Source organism: Myxocyprinus asiaticus, chromosome 42 (assembly GCF_019703515.2).
Source record: "Myxocyprinus asiaticus isolate MX2 ecotype Aquarium Trade chromosome 42, UBuf_Myxa_2, whole genome shotgun sequence".
Taxonomy (NCBI): domain Eukaryota; kingdom Metazoa; phylum Chordata; class Actinopteri; order Cypriniformes; family Catostomidae; genus Myxocyprinus; species Myxocyprinus asiaticus.
Genome location: NC_059385.1, coordinates 33,287,932 through 33,307,298, shown reverse-complemented (window position 1 = coordinate 33,307,298; position 19,367 = coordinate 33,287,932). Strand labels below are relative to the sequence as shown.

General features: G+C 40.7%; 1 protein-coding gene across 5 annotated transcripts in view; it reads right to left on the bottom strand.

The window, feature by feature from the left end:
* ppip5k2 (diphosphoinositol pentakisphosphate kinase 2) overlaps positions 1 to 16,126 on the bottom strand; it is a 236,972-nt gene extending 220,846 nt beyond the window's left edge. For all 5 annotated transcript variants that reach the window (XM_051683227.1, XM_051683228.1, XM_051683230.1 and 2 more), the window contains exon 1: positions 15,809 to 16,126. The gene's annotated coding sequence lies outside the window, so the exon portion shown is untranslated. The remainder of the gene's footprint in view (positions 1 to 15,808) is intronic.
* Positions 16,127 to 19,367: the final 3,241 nt, after the last annotated feature.

The following is a 19,367-nucleotide window of genomic DNA, read 5'->3' as shown; positions in this document are numbered from 1 at the left end:
CAACACATTCAATATATATATATAGGATATTAAAATTAATAAATGTCTATTTTTCCAGCCTGTTGTATTAGCATTTATCACCCCTCATTTATTTTAGATACAGTTCCTATATATTATTAGTTACACAGGGCAAATATACTATTTATTCAATCTACTTATGTATCCTATTTTAATGTCTGGAAAACCAGACTTTTAAATATTACATTTTATAAATGCAATGACTGGAATTGTTCAGTTGAAGGAGGAACCAAACTGTGAATCCTAAACAAAATATTTTAGTGAATACCTGTTTACAATGAATGTGATTAGCTAGTTAGCTGTAAGCTTGTCGTCATGGAGAGTAAAAGATGGATTTTATTTACTTTCCAGCATTGTGTCTCACCAACTAGGAAACAGCAAAGCATGAAATCAACACTCACCACACACAATCCACCACCGCACCGTTGTCTGCTAAGCTGCAAAAAGATGCTCTGATGTTTACCTTTCAATCTGCTACATTACTGACTGCACTGACAAACTATAGCTGGCTAACAGCAAACAGACATGAGTGACATGGTTGTCAGGGACAGGGTTAACGTTATATTAGTTATATAAAATGATGGGGTAATTTTTTATTAACTTTCCAGTACGTATTTTTCACAAACTAGTTAGCAATTTAAGGAGATCACTCAAATCCACATGGTTTAACTCCGCCCTGTCTGCAGAGCCACCGTCAGTTCAGAGTCAGCTCTGTAAACAATGGAGTCGGAGCACGCTCTGCTGGACAAACTACGCTATGACACCAATTCTAAAGCATTGTTTTCTGCATTATATGTTCTGAAAAAAAGTTTTCATAACGGCACATATCGGTAAAACATACGCCGATACCGATATATTGGTGAAAGGCCATCGTCCGACCGATTTTTATTGATTCAACCAATAAATATATACACAGCAGAACACACATATACAGAATCAATATACAACCCCCACTATCCCCCCCCAGTCCCCCACCCGACCCCCAACAACAACCCAGTGGTCACACAACCATAGACACACAACAAAAAAAAAAAAAATTTAATTAATAAAAAAATAAAATCAAATAAATAAAAACAATCACACACATAAAACCCCTACACCTCTCTCTCCAATGACCCTCCCCGAGAGCCCTCCAAAAAAGACAGATATCTGCCCCACTTATTCGCAAACATGTCCAGACTCCCCAGTCTTCTGGATACCCCCTCCTGCCACTCTGGCCATCTCTGAACACCACTCCTGAAAAGGGGGTGCTCCAGCCGACTTCAAACTCTTCAAAGTGATCTGTCTGGCGATCATAACACTACATAGGACCCAGTTTTTCACGTGCTTATTCTCCAAATTAATGACTGCCCCATCTCCCAAGATACAGAGTCTGAGGCAAAATAATATTTGAGAGGCCAAAACCTTGCACATAAACTCTGAATCCTCATCCAAAATTCCTGCATCTTAACACATCCCCAAAAGACATGGGTTGTGTCTCCATCTTCTAATTGACATCGCCAGCAGGTGGGTGTGTCTTTAAGACCAAGCCTATGCAATCTAGAGGGGGTCCAATAGACTCTCTGTAAGATCTTAATTGCATGAGGCGAACCCTTGGGTCTCTGGATGCAGATTTGACATTTTTTAGAATCCCAGCCCAGCCCACTCTCCCTCCTCCAATACCATATTTAGATCTTTCTCCCATAATCTTTTAAGAGAAGTTGAAGTTCCGTCTCCCAGACTCTGAATCAGTAGGGAGTAATACACTGATGCCTCAGGACCTTTTCCAAAAGCAGTAATCACCTCTCCCAGAGTGTCTGCCGCTTCAGGAGGGTGTAAACCACTCCCAAAAACAGTACAGAGCAGGTGGCGCAGCTGGAAATACTTATAGAACTGAGATCTAGGAATCCCAAAAAGTTGAACCAAATTTTAAAAGGATCTTAACAATCCATTCTCATACGGGTCACTGAGTGTAGTAACCCCCCTCCCAATCGACTCTGACCAGCAAAAAGGGGACTTGTTGATGCATAGTTTGGGGTTCAGCCATATGCTTGAGGCAACATTTAAAATAAATGTCAGAATTAAACAGTCTAGACACTTAAGTCCATACCAAGTTCAAGTGCGAGATAACGGGATGTAACTTAGCTTCTCCGATTAATTTGATAGAAAGGCTCTGCAGTGACAAAATAGGGGCAAGAACTTCCTGTTCTATACAGAACCAGGAAGGGGCTCTCTCAAGTGGAAGCAACCAATGAGCCACATGTCTGAGACCGAATGCATAATAATAAAATAAAATCTTGGGTAGGCCTAGCCCACCTTTGTCAATCGGCCTATGTAACTTATTGAAATGTAATTTGGGACGCTTACCATTCCAAATGAAATACTTAGCTATGCTATCAAATTGCTTGAAATAAGAGAGGGGGACATCTACAGGGAGAGACTGCAGTAAGTAAATGAATTTTGGAATACAATTCATTTTAATAACATTAACCTTCCCAATCATAGATAAATGTAATGAAGCCCACCTGTCCACATCGCTCGAAAACCGTTTTATTAAGGGGTCAAAATTAACTAACTAAATCACACAAATTTGCTGGAAATAAAATACCCAAATACTTAATTCCAGTTTGGGCCACTGGAAATCACCCGGCTGGAAAGCCGTTTCTGGGCATTATGCTGTCAGAGCCAAAGCTTCGGATTTAGACCAATTGACTCTATATCCTGAAAACTTAGAAAAGGAATTAATAATTCTGTGAAGGCAAGGCATAGATCTACTGGGGTCAGAGAGAAATAATAAAATATCATCTGCATAAAGCAAGAGTTTATGCACCATACCTCCCGTCACCACCCCTGGAAAATCATCCTCCTTTCTTATCGCAGTTGCTAATGGTTCCAGGGCAAGACAGAACAATAATAGGGAAAGAGGGCAACCCTGCCAGATGCCCCTATCCAAAGTAAAATAATCTGAAATTAGTCCATTAGTTTGTACTGCCGCTACTGGGTGTCTATAAAGTAACTTAATCCATCCAATAAACGTACTCCCGAACCCATATATTTCCACAACCTTAAAAAGATAATTCCATTCTACCATATCAAACGCCTTTTCGGCGTCAAGTGAGATGACAACGACCACATGATATTGATGAGATGCCTAATGTTATCAGAAGTGCTACGGCCCCGAATAAACCCCACCTGATCTATATGTATAAGTGATGTCATAACTTAATCGATTAGTCAGAATGTTTGACAAAATTTTTACATCTAACTGGATCAGGGAAATTGGACGGTAACTTTTACACTCGGTTGGATCTTTGTCCTTATTAAGAATCAGACTGATCCGGGCTTGTGTCACGGTTGGCAGAAGATTTCCATTCTTTAATGATTCAGTATAAACTTCTAACAAAAGTGGAGCCAGTTCTGTAGCATAAGATTTGAAAAACTCAGCAGCAAAGCCATCAGGCCCCGGAGACTTGCCTGTAGGGAAGGCCTTAATAACCTCGCCAAGCTCCTCCAAGATTATCTCAGAATCAAGAGAATTTTTTTGCTCAGTCGTCAGTTTAGGAAGATCTAATGGTTCCACAAAGTTTCTAATATCCTCATCAGTAGATGAAGACGTGGAACTATAAAGATCAAGATAGAACTCTTTAAAGGCATTATTAACATCAATGGCTGAGGTAAATCACCAGCAGATTTCACTGAGGGAATGACAGAAAAAGACTCTCTGCTTTATATATCTAGCCAAAAGTTTTCCTGCTTTGTCCCCCAACTCCAAGTATGACTGTCTTGCCCTGAATAACCAAAACTCCACTTTCCGCGACAAAATAGTCTATATTATAGACTATTATAGTCTATATAAATCTATATTTCAATCGAGTCAATTCTCTGAGGCCATCGGATGACAAACGGTGCTTCAGTTCTGCTTCGGCATTTTTAATATTTCCTTCCAACTCCACGAGTTCTCGTGCTTTGGATTTTTTGATGAATGAGGCATACTGTATGATCCAACCCCTAAGAACCGCCTTAAGTGCCTCCCAAGCCACGGCCACAATGGATACTGAGGACCAATTGGTCTCCATATAAACACTGATTTCAGCCTTTAGCATTTGTTGGAAATCAGGATTTTGCAAAAGGGACACATTAAGGCGCCAAACTATATGATTTCTTTTTCTCCGTATGTGGCAACACCTCTAAACTCACCAGGGCATGATCTGAGACTAAGATATTTCCAATTGAGCAATCAACAACAGATGAAATGAGGGATTTGGATATAAAAAAATATATATATATATATATATATATATATATTCTAGAATACATTTTATGGACTGATGAAAAAAAATTATAGTCCCTACTAGATGGGTTCAAAAGTCTCCAAATATCTGTAAGACCAAGATTTTTACACATCCTGTGAAGCGTCACTGTTGCTCTAGGGAGCTTACACACTTTTGCTTCACTGTGATCAAGGACTGAGTCCATCAAAAGATTAAAGTCTCCTCCCAATATAATATCATGAGGGGTGCCAGCGGTTTGCAACATCCCTTCAAGATCTATAAAAAAGCCCTGATCATCAGCGTTAGGCGCATATATATTAGCCAAAATCAGACTTTGCCCTTGAATTTCAGCTAAAACAATAATGACTCTTCCTAATTTATCTTTAATCTGTTTTAATCAATTTGAATTGTAAATGTTTATTTAACAGTATAATGACTCCCTTGCTCTTACTTGAGCCAACACTAAAGAAAACATGTCCACCATATATCTTCCCAAATTTTTCAGCTTCCTGCGTGGAAAGATGCGTTTCTTGAAGAAACACTATATCATATTTCTTACGTATAAGAAAAGTAATAACCTTCCTTCTTTTTATGGGGTGCCCCAACCCATTCACATTCCATGTGGAGAGAGATAGTTCACTCATATTAACAACTGACATATTGATATAATTAAAAAAAAAAATAAACTGTGTGTCAAAAACAAAATTATACAGACCACATTCCCCATTAGTGAAACAATCAAACCCCAAAATTCCCCCTGAACAAAACAAACAGAAAAAAGAAAAACGTGCGCATTAACCCCGCGCACGAAAGCGCCAACCGGCGACAATCCCTTTAAACTCAAAAGGTCCATGAACGCCCACGAGCCCCCACGACAACTTTGCCATCGGATTGCTCAAGTTTGCCTCACAAATTTGTGAAGCAAAATTACATAACAGAAAATACTTTGTAAAATAACCCCCAGCCAAAAGGAAGAATGAACACAGAACATGTAGATTAATTTACAGAATTGTTTTAAAGGTGTGATCCTCCACAAAACAAATTTCAGCTGATATAAAACCATTCAGTTTCACAGATAGACAAACAAATGTTCAGTGAGCCAGCTGTTATGAGTTCAGTGGATGATGTAACCATTCCAGTGTCCCATAAACGGCACAAGTTCCAGCCACTAGGCGGAGCCAACACAAAAGAAACAAAACCGACATCACGATTCCCCGAATGGTCAAGTCAATTCACTCGGAGGCCGCATAAAAGTATATACCATGACTTACTCAATCCGTCAACTTTATAAAAGACATCCTTTGTGTGAGCATGTAGATATTTTGCGGTCATCCATAGTGTTCACTCTCAAACTGGCCGGGAACTTCAATGCAAAAGTAAACTTTCATCAATGCAAAAACTTCTTTAAGGAAAGTGTTATTCACAAAACAAACTCTAGCCGCTAGGCAGAGCCAATGCAAAAAGAAACCAAAATGATGCCCAGCTTCCTCAAAAGCCAGAGTAAGTACAGCGAGTCAGACCCACTCATATAAGAAACATCCAATGGTTTACTCACCCATTGATTCAATAAAAGACATTGCCTGATTGGGACATGTAAATACTTTACGACTGTTCTTCGTTTCTATTCTCAGTTTGGCAGGAAACATTAGAGCAAACGAGATCTTTTTCTGATGTAAGAGTTTCTTGCATTCCTTAAACCGATCGCGTTTCTCTCTTGTCGAACTCGCAAAGTCCAGGAACAAGAAAATATTATGATTCCTCCAAGAAAGCTTCCCTTTGCTCCTCGCCTGGCGCAACACAAGATCTTTATCGGATGACCTTAGAAATTTGGCCAGAATCGATCGGGGCCTGTCTCCCTCAGCAGATCTGCGAGCTGGGACTCTGTGAGCTCGCTCGATTTCCAGCTTGTGGCCTTTTATGTCGAGCAGACTCGGGAAGAGCTCATCTAGAAATTTCACCATATCTCTGCCCTCCTCATGCTCAGGAATTCCAACAATTCTGACGTTACTCCTGCGGTTTCTATTCTCAAGATCTTCTGGTCGCGAGCGGATTAGCGGTTAATTCCCTCTCTGATGCCTCCAAATAATCGATTTGTTTCTCAGCATCTGCCACTCTCGTAACTAACTCAGAGAATTTTATTTCCATCGCCGTAATCGATCGACGTATTACAGCGAGATCCTCCAAGTCAGCAAGAACCTATCACCGACATGTTGGATAACTGACGCTGGATCTCCTCTCCCACCGCGCCAACCAAAACAAGTCCCCGGTCTGTTGGGGCTTTCATCCTGAACACGTAAGTGTCTTTTAATGTCTCCAGAGCCTGATGATTTTGACTTCTTTGCCATGTTTTACCTCAAAGAGCAAATGTGTAACTGGGTGTATCAAATTTCACCAAATTATAACATGAGAATAATAAAAAAAAATTTAGCAAAGTGTGCAGAGCTCGTCGTTCACACGTCTGCTTCTTGCATGGCGTCACGTGAACTCTAGGCACTAGACGACTGTAATGGTTTTCTGCAAAGTCAGGCATACTGCTGTTGCCTGAAGGTTGCTATTAATATTTATATGACTATGAATCACATTTTTTCTTATTAAAATGGTTGTACCACTGGAAGCCTGCTTGTCACTGGACCAAAAGTGTTAAAACTTGCAAAAAATTTAAAATGAGACAGTACCGTCTGGTGGTAATTGAGTTTCTTGAAGACATATGGTTAGAGGGTTATTAATTGCAGTTAGATGCTGCAGCTCTGTAAAATTTGCCCTGATACCATGACAGTTCCATTGGATGATAGAATTTTCCATTACCTATTAGGGAGAATAGGGACAGTTTTCTTGGTTCTGCCTTTAGGGGATGGACTTCTACTATGGTATTCATTCTCTTTAATTTCCACATCCTTTGTTTGTTTTGTCTTTAAGGCTTCGTCTTGGGATACATTTTATTGTGAAGAACTTGCCTTACCGTTGTTTTTATTTGCCTTTTGGTTTCCTGTTATTGAGCTCTGACTGGAGTGCATGTAATTTAGAAGAGTTTCACTCTGGGTTCCTGTGTTCTTCATCTTTGGGGGAATATTACTCTGGTTAACGGTTTGGGCTTTGTCTTTGTGCATCCAGGTGATATCTGTCTGGCAGTCTATTGTTCTCACAGCTTTTTTTGCAACAGAGGCGAAGGTTTTATTCAGCGTAAAAACAGGGACGACATCCACCATTTTCTTTGCTTCGAGGTAACTGATTCTCTTAGTACACCTGATCTTCTGTATTACCTTTTCTTTGATCCACATGGGACACTGTTTTGATGCAGCTGAATGGTCACCTGAGCAATTACAACATTTTGATGGTTTTCACAGCTCCCTTTGTCATGGCCTACCTCCCCACAGTTACAACAGGTATGTTTATTGTTGCAGCCATTAGATCCATTGCCGTACTTTTGACAGTTGAAACACCGCAGAGGGTTGGGTACAAGTAAGTCCACTGGAACACTTAAGTATCCAATTCAAAGTTTGAAAGGTGAGGATGTACGTGCCAGTTTTAATCGTTCGCTCTTCTCTCTTGATTATTATTCTTTTGACGTTCATTACTCCTTGGGTCTTGAGCTCATGCGTTATTCTTCTTCATCCACATCATCCAACTCTCTAGTTCGGATTACTCCTTTACTGTAGTTAGAAATTGGATGAGATGTCGTCTTTATATGAACTCCAGCTAACATGCTAGCATGTAGTAGATTTTCAGCATTGGCCTTTTTACTGCATTCCACAAGAATCTGCCCAGATTGTAGTTTTTTCACTTCCTTTACTGTTCCCGCTATTCCTGCAATACCTTTTTGTATAGCGAAAGGGGAAAGCTTGATGATTGGAGAATCTGGAGTAACAGCTTCAATGATGATGAATTCTACCAGTCATCATTACTCGGCAAAAGAGCACATCTATTTTCTGAGGTATTGTCGGTATCCAGGTCCAAGAAACGTTTTTTTGAGGTGTGTTTTGTAGCCATGATTTGGGTTTTTAGTTTCGTCATCTATGCTCCCCACCCACCTTGGAGCCCAAAAGTAAGGGATGCACAGCGCCGCGGATCTCCAGCAAATTATGCATTAGTGATACAGGGATGATATACTCCAGCAAAATGAGCAACAAGTTGTTCAATTTACTTGATTGACCCTTAGCCAACGCCTACAGGGAATCTGAGAGATATTTGATGTTCAGCTATCACAGAGTATTCCCAGGGCATGTCTTGACCAGCCATTTGATTGGATCAAGCCATTCCAACCTCCCGCCTAGGTGAAGTAGGAGCCAAAGTACCGTGTTGAAATAGTGGAAGCCGCAGCAAACCACATTTCTCAGGGACCAGGATCTCTTCCTCCACCGACACGGGTCCCAACTCACGGCAAATGAGTCATCCTTTTCCTTATTTCTTATAATGGAAATGGGATAATAAGGATCTATTTTACTCCAGGTCTTTACAGAGTGATGGAAAAAAAAAACTTTTTGCTGTAACCCTAGCAGGGGGGGCTTGAGGGTTGTTCTCTCTTGCCCAAGGAGATGACCCTAACACTATGGAGGGAAGGAGCGTGCCACTGTTTCTTTCACGGGCTACCATCATAAAGATGGGTCCCGAGCCGTACCAGTCACATGACTTTCTTCATAATATACAGTTGTGCTCAAAAGTTTGCATACCCTTGGAGAATTGGTAATATATGAACCATTTTTAAAGAAAACATGAGTGAGCAGGCGAAACACATTTCTTTTATTTCTTATGGGATTCATATTCAACTGTAGGTTATAACAGAATGGCACAATCATAAAACAAATCATGGCAACAAAGAAAAAAAATGAAATGACCCCTTTTCAAAAGTCTTCATACTCTTAGTTCTTAATACTGTGTATTGCCCCCTTTAGCATCAATGACAGCGTGCAGTCTTTTGTAATAGTTGTCTTTGAGGCCCCAAATTCTTGCAGGTGGTATAGCTGCCCATTCATCTTGGCAAAATGCCTCCAGGTCATGCAAAGTCTTTGGTCGTCTTGCATGAACTGCATGTTTGAGATCTCCCCAGAGTGGCTCGATGATATTAAGGTCAGGAGACTGTGATGGCCACTCCAAAACCTTCACCTTTTTCTGCTGTAACCACTGAAGGGTCAACTTGGCCTTGTGCTTAGGGTCATTGTCGTGCTGGAAAGTCCAAGAGCGTCCCATGTGCAGCTTTCGTGCAGAAGAATGCAAATTGTCTGCCAGTATTTTCTGATAACATGCTGCATTCATCTTGCCCACAATTTTCACAAGATTCCCCATGCCTTTAGAACTCAAACACCCCAAAAACATCAGTGAGCTACCACCATGCTTCACAGTAGGGATGGTATTCTTTTCACTATAGGCCTTGTTGACCCCTCTCCAAATATAGCGCTTATGGTTGTGACCATAAAGCTCTATTTTGGTCTCGTCACTCCAAATTACAGTGTGCCAGAAGCTGTGAGGCATGTCAAGGTGTTGTCATTTGTGGCATTGGCACAGTAAAGGCTTCTTTCTGGCAACTCGACCATGCAGCTCATTTTTGTTCAAGTATCGTCATATTGTGCTGCTTAAAACAACCACACCATCTTTTTCCAGAGCAGCCTGTATTTCTCCTGAGGTTACCTGTGGGTTTTTCTTTGTATCCCAAACAATTCTTCTGGCAGTTGTGGCTGAAATCTTTCTTGGTCTACCTGACCTTGGCTTGGTATCAAGAGATCCCCAAATTTTCCACTTCTTAATAAGTGATTGAACAGTACTGACTGGCATTTTCAAGGCTTTGGATATCTTTTAATATCCTTTTCCATCTTTATAAAGTTCCATTATCTTGTTACGCAGGTCTTTTGACAGTTCTTTTCTGCTCCCCATGGCTCAGTATCTAGCCTGCTCAGTGCATCCACGTGAGCGCTAACAAACTCATTGACTATTTATACACAGACACTAATTGCAATTTAAAAAGCCACAGGTGTGGGAAATTAACCTTTAATTGCCATTTAAACCTGTGTGTGTCACATTGTGAGTCTGTAACAAGGCCAAACATTCAAGGGTATGTAAACTTTTGATCAGGGCCATTTGGGTGATTTCTGTTATCATTATGATTTAAAAAGGAGCCAAACAACTATGTGATGATAAATGGCTTCATATGATCACTATCCTTAAATAAAAGACAGTTTTTTTGCATGATCAGTCATATTTTCAAAATCAATGCCAAAATGTCACAATTTCTGCCAGGGTATGCAAACGTTTGAGCACAACTGTATATTCTACACTGCAGCCTACTTGCCCTTGTGTTTACCATATTTAAGACCATGGACTGCTCCTCAGTTGTTAGTTAGGTAGTCTTTCTTAAAAAAAAATAACTGTTTGTTATGTAAAAATAATAAATATTTAAAAACTTAACTTTAATACAACTACCACATTTGTAATGAAATAATCTATTCAAGTTTACTGTGATAAATGTTAGTAAGGGTGTGTTGATGTGTAGATGTGAAAAGTCTTGTAATTGATGCTGGTGCAGGTGTTTTCTCTTTCCCTCGTCAGTGCTGTTCAGAATGTCAGTGCTGTAGCTGTTTCAAATAGTTGAATTGCTCCATAGTGCTTTAAAATAGAAAACTCTCATGTACAATTCAAATGGGTCGTATGAGGTTTGTTATACGTCATGATATCAAAGCCCAGTTTAAACGACTGAAGACTGGTTTGGCAGGCGTGTTGTGCAATCCAAAGAGAATCACTCATGCAAGTGATTTGCTCTGCTCTATCCTACTACTGTATTTCTGGAGCATGCAGGTGCGTGCGCGTCAACCGGGCTTCCCTTGATATGCAAGCTCTGGTGATAGGATAGCACAGAGCAGATAACATGCACAATTAAACTGGGCTTTCCTCAATATCATGGCACAGACAACAAAACTTATGTGACCATTTGAATTCTACATGAGAATTTTCTATATTAAATTACTATGAGGCAATTTAACCACTTCAAACGGCTGGACAGCCCCGACATTCTGAACAGCACACACAAGGGAAAGAGAAAACACTGCCCTGCAACAGCATCAATTACAAGATTTTCACATCAACAACAGGCACGGATTAACCACAGGGCCGATTGGGCCGTTGCCCACAGGCCTCTAAACCCAATGGGCTTCAAGCTTTAAACTTTTTTTTATTTTATTTAATTAATTTATTATTGCGATATCTATTATAAATCCACGTAAGCCTTATGTGAAATACCATTTTCTCGGCCGAATGCGTGCTGGACTATGCAGCAGCACGAGCACACACACTTTATTGCGCGCTCAGAGAATCTGTATCTCACAGGCGCAGCGCATTTATTTGAAGGACTACAAACCGCCTCTTATTCACAAAAAGGTGCAGTCTACCCTGGCTGTGTACAAAGCTGATGGATTAAATTAATTTGTTAATGTATTTGGTGTATATATATTTTGAATGAGCAACATAGAATACGGAGGACTTTTAAATGTCCTGCATGCATTAATAGGCCTTAATAACATAACTATGTGCACGGTAACCGTTTGTAATATTTGGTTAACTGCATTAACCGCTGAGTTCATGAACGGTTATTCTGTTATTTGTCGGGAGTCTGGACGCTAGAATAAATAATGTTTATTGCCATGTGTGGCAGCGGGGGCGTGGTCAAGCATCTCTCCGGAGAGAGAGAAAGCGGTAAGGGCGCTTACACCTGAGCCAAATTATGTCTAACACCTGTCTCTAATTTCAGTGAGCACGGGGAGAGCGGCATAAATAGAGCGACACAACACTCAGTCGAGAGAGACTGGATACGACAGAGCCGAGCCAGAGCAAGGACTTTCCAGTAGTAAAAGTTTACTTATGAAAGCAGTGTGTGTTAGTGTCAGTTTAGTGTGTAAAGGTAAACTGTAAAGTGGTGTCGCCAAGAGGGAAAATAAAGCCTCACCTTAAGAAGGAAAAACTGCTTCTCGCCTCCTCCTTTCCTCTAAACCCCCTTACACTGGTGCCGAAACCCGGGAATGAGGAGGGATTCCCGTCGCAGGGTCCTTGACACTGCCGTCCACCCAGGGGAGCGCCGCTGCCGTCCGACGGGGGACGGAGTAGCCCGACCACCCGGACGCGGGAAACAGAACGCCCCTCCACGTTCCCGGCGTCCCGTGGGGACTCTTCTCCGCCCCTGGCAGCGGCCCTACCACTCCAGGCGGTCAGGGAGTCGCTTCCCTCCTCCCCCCGCGGACGGCGGTCTTCTCTCGACCCCTCCGCGTTCCCGGGGGACGGCAGGGCACTCCTCCGCCCCCGGCAGCGGCTCCCTCGTTCCAGGCGGTCGGGGGGCGGCCGTTCCCCGCGTCCGGGTGGTCGGGCTACTCTGTCCCCCGTCGGACGGCAGCGGCGCTCCCCTGGGTGGACGGCAGTGTCGAGGACCCTGCGAAGGGAATCCCTCCTCCTTCCCGGGTTTCGGCACCAGTGTAAGGGGGTTTAATGGAAAGGAGGAGGCGAGAACCGGCTTGACAACTTAAATAACAATTTATTAACCAAAAAAACACAACCAAAACACACAACTGAAAACACACAGTACAGCTGCCTGCAATTCTCTCTCTCTCGAACTGTCGTCCCCAGCCGCCTTTATCCCTCGCACGCCCCATCAGGCTGATTGGGGACCGGGTGCGTCTCATTCCAGCCCGGCCCCGCCCTCCTTGGCTCTACACCATGGATGTGTCAAACACAAACTCAAATTAGCAGGGAATAAAGTCCACTTATGGGAAGAATTGCAATGAAAATGCCACTTTTGAAACAGAAAAACATAAAGAAAAGGTTAGAGTGGGCAAAGAAACACAGACATTGGACAACAGATCATTTGAAAAGAGTGTTATGGATCTTAACCCCATTGAGCTTTTGTGGGATCAGCTAGACTGTAAGGTGCGTGAGAAGTGCCCAACTAGACAGCCACATCTATGGCAAGTGCTACAGGAAGCATTGGGTGAAATGTCACCTGAGTATCTGGACAAACTGACAGCTAGAATGCCAAGGATCTGCAAAGCTGTCATTGCTGCACATGGAGGAGTTTGTTGATGAGAACTCTTTGAAGTAGTTTAAGAAGTTCTGAACATTTTTTTCAAATTGTAATAGTAATTTTTCATGTTATTAATGTCCTGACTATACATTGTGATCAGTTGAATGCCACTTTGGTTAATAAAAGTACCAATTTCTTTCCATAAGAGCAAAAGCTGACATTATTCCAAACTTTTGGCCGCCAGTGTAGATCTTCAAATTATAAACTCACATTAAATACAAAAATATTCTCTGTCACTGCCTGCAACAAAGTAGGCCTATTCTTAACCAATGGAAAATGTGTAATTCTGCCTGGGCAGGTTCACATTTCGTGAGGCAGCGAACACTAGTATTGTCATGTGCGTGGAGTTACACTGCTGCAGTTTATTAGCCTCTTTGGGATGCTTTGATTTTCAAATGATTTAGCATTCACTGTGTGTAATTATTGTCTGCACACCAGACAAAAAGGGAGAAAAAACATTGGCTCACCATTTATCAAGCGCTGAAACTTTGCCAGGTGAAAAACAACCTGGAATCATGTGTAACAGTATAACAGTCACATTGAGTCCTCTTTGCAACCTGAAACTTCATCAGAATGTCGAATCTTTGTGACATCTGCGCTGAAAAAGCTTGTTGCAGCACGACAAATGGTGAAACAGAAAGCAGGTGTCTCAAGATGCATTTATAAATATTGAAGTTCTTTTTAACAACATTGTGTCTAAAAAATATGGCGGTCCTGTGTGGGATGCTGACAAAAGTGAGATGCGGTGCAATGATCAAAGATGTCCATCCAGTGCTCGTTTACATAGAAAAAACAGTGTGGAAAAGAAACTGTCTATTTGAAAAAACCAACTAAATCTGCCAAGCGTCATGCAGTATTATTACTATTATTATTATTTTCATTGGACATGGGGGTCCTCCATGGTGTACCGGCCTATGGGCCTCTCAGTTCTTAATCCATCCTTGATCAACACACTTACTAACATTTATCACAGTAAACTTTAACAGAATTTTTCATTACAAATGTAGAAATTGTTTCAATAATAAAAAATAAAAAAAGTTACTTTTTTAAATGCGTTTAGGCCAGTGGTTCCCAACCCTGTTCCTGGAAGCCCTTATCTGGCACACCCAATTCAGGTAGTAGAGTCTCTACTAACGAGCTAACAAGTTGAATCAGGAGGGTTTGATTAAGGAGATATTCAAAATGTGTAGTATTGGGGGGCCTCCAGGAACTGGGTTGGGAACCACTGGTTTAGGCTATTATTTTTTTCATCACAAATTTTTTTTTAAGAAAGACTAACTACCTAACTAACCACATGAAGAGCCATCCATGGTCTTACCTGTGATTATTGCATTACAAATGCAAATGTTAAACAATGGAAGAACTATGGTTAAAATAATGGCAAGTACGATGTAGAATATAAAAATCTGAACCTTCATAAATTATCATTTAGACAAATATTACAAAAGTCATTTGTAATATTGTAATATTTGTCCTGTTCTAATGATGTTTGAGATAAGGAAATAAAATGTAATAATCTCTGTCCAAGGGCATTAGAAGAGAACAGATTTTACACAGAAGGAAAACTAGCTTTGTCAATAAATCACAAAGGTCCAGGCTTTAAAGCCCTTGATTCTATTTTGCATTTGCCCATATGAAAATTTACCATAGTTTTTTATAGTTTAAAAAGTGTTTTAGTCACAACACCATAGTAACCGCAGGTAAAAACAAGCATGGATATTCACTACCATGGTTAGATGTAACATGATTTCTATAAAACAGACAATGGCATTTTGTAATGAAAAACAATACCTTAAATACTTCTAGACAATCTAAATACAAGATATAGACATTTAGAAACTGCCATGGTTTTGGTCTCTTTCTGGGATGGATACGACTTACACTCGTTAAGTGGCTTTTAGGCCAATGTTGGACCGTAATTCAAGGCGGTATGTGGGCCAAACTCACAGGCGGAATGCAGCCAGATCCGGGCCAAAATAATTTTGCTATCTGGGTACATGAGGAGACTCCTCCTGCGCAAGACGTGTAACTGATGTGTGCCCTTCATCTTGATTAAGTCTGACTGATAGCATGTACAGTATGCAGCGTGTAGCCCCTCCACAACCGCTGTGATAATATATCTGTGACTAACACTACATGGGTGTTGTGTTTTTGTATAAAGAAAGATTTGTTCCACTGAATAACAAATCTGTTGGATCAAATCTGCTGTGATGCAGCAAAATAAACACAATGATTTAAAATCCAGTGTCACTGGTTGACAACAACTAAATTAGATAACACTTCTCCGTGATAATACGCATTACATTAGTCCAAATGCATCAGTGTGGCGGTTGAAGTCAAAGCAGGAGGTCAGTATTGTGAAGTAGAATGTTTAATGTGTCTCTTAGCAGACACTTCCAGCACAAATCTGCTGCTAGAAACAGCCCGTGCATGAGGTTAGGGAAGCTAAACAGCACAATACGCATTACACAATACTTTTTAGTCTTACCTGCTGTACGAGATCGCGGCAGTGTTTAGGGAAAGTTTAAGTGACGTTGAAGACAGTGAGCTGCTGTGTTAGCTGTACACACACGGAATGAGAGCAGTTAGCTTTAGCGCACAGGCTAGGAGAAGTTGGATTCAAAACATAGTCATCCTTTAGCTAACGGACACACACAGATCATCTCATTATGATCATTTGCAGGACTGAGACTCCGATCAGACTGCTAACACACTCCAGGACTGAATTATTATACTAATCTGCGTGAATTCTGACTGTCTTTACTTCAACTTAAAAGCTTTAAAAATCAAAAACACCAGCGCCATCCGCCAGGAGGAGGATATAGACCGTGACGTCATTGCGAGGGCGGACCAAAGGTGGAAAACCAGCGAACGCTTGAAGAGACAGTCAGTTTAATGGAAAGAAAGACATATTGACAAAAATATAAGATTGGTTCTTGATTTATTAGATCAACAGGGGATCCGCAACCCGCAGGGTCCCCGCAAATTATTGTTTGATCCACCATTGTTGGCATTTGTAATAATCGCTCACTAGCACGCGAGAGACAGGAGTATGAATTATCGACATGTTGAATTCCTTCGCAACTGCATGCCAAATCTTAAAGTGTGACTAAACAGCGCTAGTCTATGCCAAAAGGCTCACAATACGCTATAGACTAATCGCGTTTTCATCCAAAACGCCGTATTTAAAACTGTTCTCACCCAATCGACAATGAACTGAGTCAGACCAGACAAGTTCATCGCTGCCAAACAAATTTGCCTGTGTGAAGTAACTTTGATATAGCCTATTCACTTCTACTAACATGAAAAATATTGTTAGTCTGCTTTCCAAATGAAATGCTTGCACCTCTTTGTCAGGGGCGATTCTAGGATTTCAGTCTTTGGAAGTTCAGCCCCCAATGAGGGTATATGATGAAAATATTTAATATCCATTGCAGTATTCCACTAAAATGCATAGATGGGTAATCACTTGTGAGCAGAGGTGATTTTATGATTTCACCTTATATGGGATAAGACTTTATAGACATGCAGTCCAAGAGTAGAATGATTGTGGCTCAGAGGTTTAGTCCTATGGCTTCAGTGTGAGACTGTGAGAGAATGCAGGTCTGAATCTTGCTTGACTTATTTTTTTTTATTTATTATTATTATTAATAAATTACAGTGTTTGTCAGTTGATGTATATCAGTAAGCATTCTGTATTTGGTTGCATTTTATTTTGTGATTTTACTATAAGGGAGAGTGTTAGAATGAGTGATAAAGAAATGAAGCAAACCGTTTCTGTTCCGAAATTTTACTCATAGAGTGAAGGATAATAATCTAGGCTAACGAATTTGTAACATGTTTTTTTAACTGTAAGTGAGTAATATATATATAATATATAATACAGGGCCTAATTTACTGTAGTCTCTGTTTTCAGCAAATGTGAAGAGAGAGATCACATAATCACAGATTTTTAAGGGAGCTTACTGAAGAGTCCATCGCAGATTTTTAGGGTTGCTAAAATGAAAAACAGGGCGCAAAAAAAAAGAAGAAAAAAAAGGGTCTAGCGCTATGATTATTGAACTTGTTATGCAGTTATAACTTACTGAAATTAGACATACATGCCAATAGAGGGAGCCAAAATGCTCGTTATTGTAATTTAACGTTTTCACTGTATAACATTTATTACAGATAGGCTACTTATTGTATTCAAACGTTCATTGTATTTCATATTACAAAAACGTATTGAATATAACAATTGTCGATAATTGTCAACCTTTTTTTCGTATTTAGACCAAATGCATAATGGGCACTCATATTTCTCAACTATCACAAACTTTTCTTAATTTAACATGAGTAGGCCATAGGAGGAAATAGAAATGTCAAAACCTCTTGTTTCGATTAGAAGATAGAAAAAACATGAATTTATTAAATAAATAATGAAAACATTATCTAACCATGCATTTATTTGAGAGGACGTGACACCATGCGAGAAGCAGACGTGTGAAACATGAGCTCTGTGCACTTTGCTGTTTTTTTTATTTTTTTTAAAAATTATTTTCATGTTATAACCGGTGAGATTCGATACACCCAGTTACATATTTGTTCTTTGAGGTAAACATGGCAAAGAATCAAAATCCTCTGGCTCTGGAGACATTAAAAGACACTTACGTGCTCAAGATGAAACCTCTGGGCGGCCCTGCGAGCCGGGGACTCGATTTGGATGGCACGTCGGGAGATGAAATTCAGCATCAACTGTCCAACATCTCGGTGATGCTGATGAAGGCTGTTGCTGACTTGGAGGATCTCGCTGTAATACATCGATCGATTACGGTGATGGAAGCAAAGTTCTCTGAGTGGGTTACAAGACTGACAGAAGTTGAGTAACGAATCGATTATCTGGAATCATCCGAAAGGGAATTATCCGTTAATCCGCCCGCGATCAAAATAGTCGTGGAAAAAGTCTTGGAAAAACTGGAAGATTTGGAAAATAGGAACCGAAGGAATAACATATGAATTGTTGGAATTCCTGAGCATGAAGAAGGCAGAGATATGTTGAAATTCCTGGACGAGCTCTTCCCGAGTCTGCTCGACATAACAGGCCATAAACTGGAAATCGAGCGAGCTCACAGAGTCCCGGCTCGCAGATCTGCTGAGGGACACAGGCCCCGATCAATTCTGGACAAATTTCTGAGGTCATCCAATAAAGATCTCGTGTTGTGTGAGGCGAGGAGCAAAGGAAAGCTTTCTTGGAAGAATCACAATATTTTCTTGTTCCCGGACTTTGCGAATGTGACGAGAGAAACGCAATCGGTTCAAGGAATGGAAGAAACTCTTACATCAACGGAAGACCCAAGAATTTCACACACTTGTGTATATGGTTGTGTGACAATAAAAGTGATTTGATTTGATTTGATCGCTTTTGCACTGATGTTTCTGGGCAAACTGAGAATAGAAACTAAGGATGGTCACAGGGTATTTACGTATCCAAAGCAAGCACTGTCTTTTATAAAAACAATGGGTGAGTAAGCCATTTGGGGTTTTTCATGTAGCTCCAGAGTGGATTAACTCGCTGTACGTACTCTGGCTGTCCGAGGAAGCTGGGCGCCATTTTTGTTTCTTTTTGCATTGGCTCCGCCTAGCGACTGGAGTTTGTTTTGTGGCATAACTCCTTCAAGAAACTTTTGCATGGACGGATGATCGCATTTACACTGAAGTTCCCGGCTAGATTGAGAATGGATACTAAGAATGACTGCAAAATATCTTCATGCCTACACAAAGGATGTCTTTTAAGTTGACGGACTGAGTAAGTCATGGTGTATTTTTTTATGTAGCCTCTGAGTGAATAATACACACTTAATCATTCGAGGAAAAGGGATGCCTGTTTTTTTTTTTTTTTTTTTTTTTTTTTTGTGCTGGTTCCGCCTAGTGGCTGGAGTTTGTTTTGTGGAATAACACTGCTTCAGTACAGTTATGGATGTATTTGTTCATTCTTTGTGCTTATGCCTCCTGTTGGCTGGAGTTTGCTTTTGTGGAGTATTTTCGCAGGACACTGGAATGATTACGTC